Genomic DNA, 6,067 nt, shown 5'->3' with positions numbered 1-6,067 from the left:
AAAAAAAACACTTGAGAGTATAGGAATAAATGGACTTTTCCTTAAAATAATCAGTAGCATCTATTTAAAACCATCAGTAAGCATCATATGTAATGAGGATAAACTGCAACCATTCCCAATAAGATCAGAAGTGAAACAAGGTTGCCCACTATCACCGTTACTATTCAATATTGTATTAGAAATGCTAGCTTTGGCAATAAGAGTTGAGAAAGAGATAAAGGAATTAGAGTAGGCAATGAGGAAACCAAACTATCACTCTTTGCGGATGATATGATGGTATACTTAGAGAACCCCAGAGATTCTACTAAAAAGCTATTAGAAATAATCCACACTTTTAGCAAAGTTGCAGGATACAAAATAAACCCACAAGTCCTCAGCATTCTTATATATCACTAACAAAATCCAACAGTTAGAGTTACAAAGAGAAATTCCATTTAAAGTAACTACTAATTGTATAAAATATTTAGGAATCTATCTGCCAAGGGAAAATCAGAAACTTTATGAGCAAAACTATGAAACACTTTCCACACAAATGAAGTCTGATCTAACCAACAGGAAAAATATTAAATGCTCTTGGATTGGGCGAGCAAATATAATAAAGATGACAATACTACCTAAACTAATCTATTTATTTAGTTCTATGCCAATCAGACTCCCAAAAAAATTATTTTGATGACCTAGAAAAAATAACAACAAAGTTCATATGGAAAAACAAACCGTCAAGATTTTCAAATAATTAATGAAAAAAATCAAATGAAGGTGGTCTAGTTGTACCAGATCTAAAATTATATTATAAAGCAGCGGTTACTAAAACCATCTGGTATTGGCTAAGAAATAGACTAGTTGATCAATGGAATAGATTAGGCTCAAAGGACAAAACAGCCAATAACTTTAATAATCTAGTGTTTGACAAACCCAAAGACCCCAGTTTTGGGGGTAAGAACACATTATTTGACAAAAACTGCTGGGAAAATTGGAAATTAGCATGGCAGAAACTAGGCATTGACCCACACTTAACACAGTACACCAAAATAAGGTCAAAATGGGTTCATGACCTAGGCATAAAGAATGAGATTATAAATCAATTGGAAGACCATAGAATAGTTTACCTCTCAGACCTGTGGAAGAGGAAGGAATTTATGACCAAAGAAGAACTAGAGACCACTATTGATTACAAAATAGAAAATTTTGATTATATCAAATTGAAAAGGTTTTGTACAAACAAAACTAATGCAGACAAGATCAGAAGGAAGCAATAAACTGGGAAAACATTTTTACTGTCAAAGGTTCTGATAAAGACCTCATTTCCAAAACATATAGAGAATTGGCTCTAATTTATAAAAAATCAAGGCATTTTCCAATTGATAAATGGTCAAAGGATATGAACAGACAATTCTCAGATGAAGAAATTGAAACTATTTCTAACCATCTGAAAATATGCTCCAAATCATTATTACTCAGAGAAATACAAATTAAGACAACTATGAGATACCACTACATACCTGTCAGATTGGCTAGAATGACAGGGAAAGATAATGTGGAATGTTGGAGGGGATGTGGGAAAACAGGGACACTGATACATTGTTGGTGTAATTGTGAATACATCCACCCATTTTGGACAGCGATTTGGAACTATGCTCAAAAAGTTATCAAACTGCGCATACCCTTTGGTCCAGCAGTGTTTCTACTGGGCTTATATCCCAAAGAGATCTTAAAGAAGGGAAAGGGACCTGTATGTGCCAAAATGTTTGTGGCAGCCCTTTTTGTAGTGCCAAGGAACTGGAGACTGAATGGATGGCCCATCAATTGGAGAATGGTTGGGTAAACTGTGGTATACGAATGTTATGGAATATTATTGTTCTGTAAGAAATAACCAACAGGATGATTTCAGAAAGGCCTAGAGAGACCTTTATAAACTGATGCTGAGTGAAATGAGCAGGACCAGGAGAACATTCAACAACACTACTATATGATTATCAATTCTGATGGACATAGCCATCTCCAGCAATGAGATGAACCAAATCAGTTCCAATAGAGCAATAATGAATTGAACCAGCTACACATAGGGAAAAAACTCTGGGAAATGACTAGGAACCACCACATAGAATTCCCAATCCCTCTATTTTTGTCCACCTGCATTTTTGATTTCCTTCACAGGTTAATTGTACACTATTTCAGAGTCCGATTCTTTTTGTACAGCAAAATAACAGTTTGGACATGTATACTTATTTAGTATTTACTTTATACTTTAACATATTTAACATGTATTGGTCCACCTGCCATCGGGAAGAGAGGGTGGGGGGAAATAGAGGGAAAATTGGAACAAAAGGTTTGACAATTGTCAGTGCTGTAAAATCACCCATGCATATATCTTGTAAATAAAAAGCTATAATTAAAAAAATAAATAAATAATTTAGAAAATAGCTCTGAGTGATTCCTTTGAACAATTAAAGATGGAGGAAAACAAACTCAAAGAATTGACTCAAAGACCTGAGGACTAAAAAGTTCCTGGGCTTCATTGGCATTGAGGGATCACCATCCGTACTTGGATGGAACACATCTTCTGGATTAGAAAGAGAAGACCCCTTACCTCATTTGGGGGATGGGACCTGTGTGATTTTCACAGAGTAACTTGTGATTCCCACATTAAGGTGAAGAGCAAGACATCACAATCATTAAGTCATAGAACACTGAATCATAGAATCAACTGAGTCATAGAAAGGAATAGCCAGAGGTCAATTGCTACATCCCTCTGCCTCAAAGGGGCTCTATGATCCACAGAAGAGAATTCATGTGGTTGGCCTGGAAAGAGTACCAGAAATGAAAGCAGAGGTTCTGAGATGAAAGTGCCTCTGGCACAACCCATGCAATCTGGGGCAAAACCTCTCTAACTGAGGTCGTTGGCATAGATCAGGGCTTCCTCATCTAAATTCTGCAGACTCCCAAGTGTTTTGGGGTAGATTTCAAGGAATCTATGAACTTAGATGGGAAAAAGCTCCATCTTTTACTCATTTTAACTGAAATTTAGCCTTTTTTCATCATAATTAAAAATAATAACATCAAAGGTTATTGTTGTGAAAGGAAATCCATATGCCCCACCATTCCACCAAAATGATCCATGACCTGGGTGATTTTTAAGGTTACTTCCAGCTTTAAATACTGCGATCCTGAGGTGACATCCCTGGGATCCCTGGTTATTCCAAAGAGAAAGTTCTATGAACTCTTTGAGACAGTGGATAGCAATAGGAAATGTGTGATTTGCTGATTTTTTTTTCCTGGGAGTCCCCCACATCCCCCAAATGGGATGTGTTCCCCCCTCTTTAGCTTAACTTTTGAGAATCTGTCTCTTCACATCCGGAAGATCCTGCAGATTCCTTTAGAGAACAGAATAGCGGGACCAAGAATGAGGAAATGGAAGGAAAAAATCGCTTCATGTGCCCAAGCAAAAAGTACAAGCCACAAGATACATAAATACTAAACATTACTATTTAGTTATTAATTTATTTATTTATGGACTCAAGCAAAAAGTACAAGCATAAATACTAGACATTACTATTTAATTATTATCCTCAACAAGGAAGCCTTGCTGCCTTGATAATTGCTTCTCTTCCATCCAAAAGTACACGATCACAGAATCTCCAGGTGCTCTTTAACATGTCTTCTTAAGGCTTCTGCTTCAGTATCTAGATCCTATAGCCCTGGTACAATTCATAAGTGAACATGGCACCAGCTAAATATATGCCCTGATGGGAAATCCTTCCCAACAGTCCTGCAGGTAGAATCATTAATTCCAGAAGGCCTCAGGCACATTCTCATTCTTTCACACTCACACACACTCTCTCTCTCTCTCTCCCAGTATCCATCTCTCTCTCAAAGGTAATTTTAATTGAGAAGTGTAGCATATTCACTTGTTAGCAACCACCTAAATATTTATGACCAGGGTATAGGGCAAGATTGCATGATGGATACAGTGCCTGGAGTCAGGAAGACCTGAATTCAAATGTAGCCTCAGATACTTAATAGCTGAGTGATCTTGGGCAAGTCACTTAACTCTATTGATTTCAGTATGGTTCATCCATAAAAATGAGCTGCAAGAGGACAGGATGAACCACTCCAGTATCTTGCCAAGAAAACCCCAAATGGATTTAAGAGTTAGATTCAACTAAAAACTACTGAAGAATAACAGGGTCTCCTTCACAGTATGGTTAGGATGAAGTTTCCCCACCACCAAGGAAAGGAGCCAGACAATCTGCTTCTGTGAGACTCATAATGTTTGTATTGCAAGTCTTTGAAGAGATTGGAATATGTGTAGACATTCTGTAACTGGTTCTAATTGGCTAACTCTATAATAAAAAGGTGGTTCTTTGATTAAATGTGGAGTCATTCTCAAAGTCCCATCAGCCTTGGTCCAGGTCTTTTGAAAATTCTTGATTCAGTAGCTTCCTGGGGATTTATTTGCTCAAAGTGTCTGGTGAGAAACAATACAAGGGGAGAAGTCTTAGAATCTTCTCCCTTCTGAAGCCAAGGTATCCCACCTGCTTGTTGGCTTCTGTGCTTGTTTTTTGCCTTTTTAAGTGAAGGAGATTAATCTGGAAGTCAGGGGAACGAACCATGAGAATCTTGACATCAGAGTCCAGCTCATGTTTTTATGGTCAGTCTGACATCATTGAACCAAAGAGAAAGGAATGAATTTTGGGAGGCATATTCTGGGCCCGGGTCAACAGAAGTTGAGATGGGTTTTTATCTGGCAGTCTAGACACACCTATATATAAAATTGGAGGGACTAGTGTTATGTAGGAGCTAGGTTACTGGGAGGAAATATTCTATATTTGTTCTTGTTCTACCTTCTAAGTAAAGGCCCCTTTTGAAAGCTAATTAATTATGAATGGTTAAATGGAACTGGAACTCCAGTCGTTGGCCCCAAAGCCATAAATTCTAAACTCCAGTGAAACTGGACCAGTTGTGACTGCCCAAAGAAACTCTATGCTTCCTTGAGTACCAGAGTAATGGCAATCCGGACCTAATATCCCCACTCTCTCTGTCTTTCCATGTCAAATTCTTCCCCATGCTTTAATGTGCCCTTCTCCAAGAATCCTCCCCAGGTTCTCTTGAGCCTTTCCACACACACCTCTCCTGTCTCTCATTCTGTACTCCCTCTTGAACCTAATAGATAATTCCAGGGCAAAAGGAAAGGGAGCTATTCATGGAGTGATGCAGCCATACAGAAATGGAGGCCAATAGGGAAGAGCCAAGGTGGACACTATACCTAGCTCCACAGACAGGCGCTGAGATACAGCAAGGAATACACTCTGATTCCCCGCCAGAGCCACTCATTATTCAAACTACGCCAGAGAATTTCCAATAAAGAGCTGGTGTTATATTAATAGGAAACTACCCAAAAACCCTAATGCAAAGCAGTGGAGTGGTCAACCACTGAAAAAAGAAGATATTCTCTGAATTAGTTAATAAAGTAAAGCATTCAGGGGCCCAGGAAATTTAATTCTTAACTTGCCACAGCAAGCAAGTGGTCATAAAAAGGGGCAATGTTACAGATCCCTTAAGCCTTAGCACATCTGCATCCTGGAGGCTGGAGCCATGCCAGTCAAAACTGGAAAGTAAGTACTAGACCTCATCTATCTATACTTCATGCTTCCCCCAGAGAATGGGCAAGAAGACAAGAATTTATTAAGTACCTATTATATGCTTTTTATAAACATCATCTCATTTGATCTTTACAATCCTGGGAGACAGATACTATTATTATCCCCATTTTACAGTTGAAGAAACTGAGGCAGATGGAAATTAAGTGACTTTTCCAGGGTCACAGAGCTAGTGAACATCTGGTGAATTTGGACTTAGGTCTGATTGATTCCAAGTCTTTCTTTCAACATATTGTGTGCCCTGTCTAGCTGTCTAATATAATATGTATTATTATGTATTATATGCTCTGGAGAGATTCTGATAGATAAAAATCTAAACATCTCTAGAGTGGAGCAGAGGGTTAGTTCTTAGTTTCAGTTTATCAAAATAATTACCAGGCAACTCTTTACTTTTAATGATCTGATCC

Source organism: Antechinus flavipes, chromosome 2, assembly GCF_016432865.1.
Source record: "Antechinus flavipes isolate AdamAnt ecotype Samford, QLD, Australia chromosome 2, AdamAnt_v2, whole genome shotgun sequence".
NCBI classification, from domain to species: domain Eukaryota; kingdom Metazoa; phylum Chordata; class Mammalia; order Dasyuromorphia; family Dasyuridae; genus Antechinus; species Antechinus flavipes.
This window is presented reverse-complemented; position numbering follows the sequence as displayed.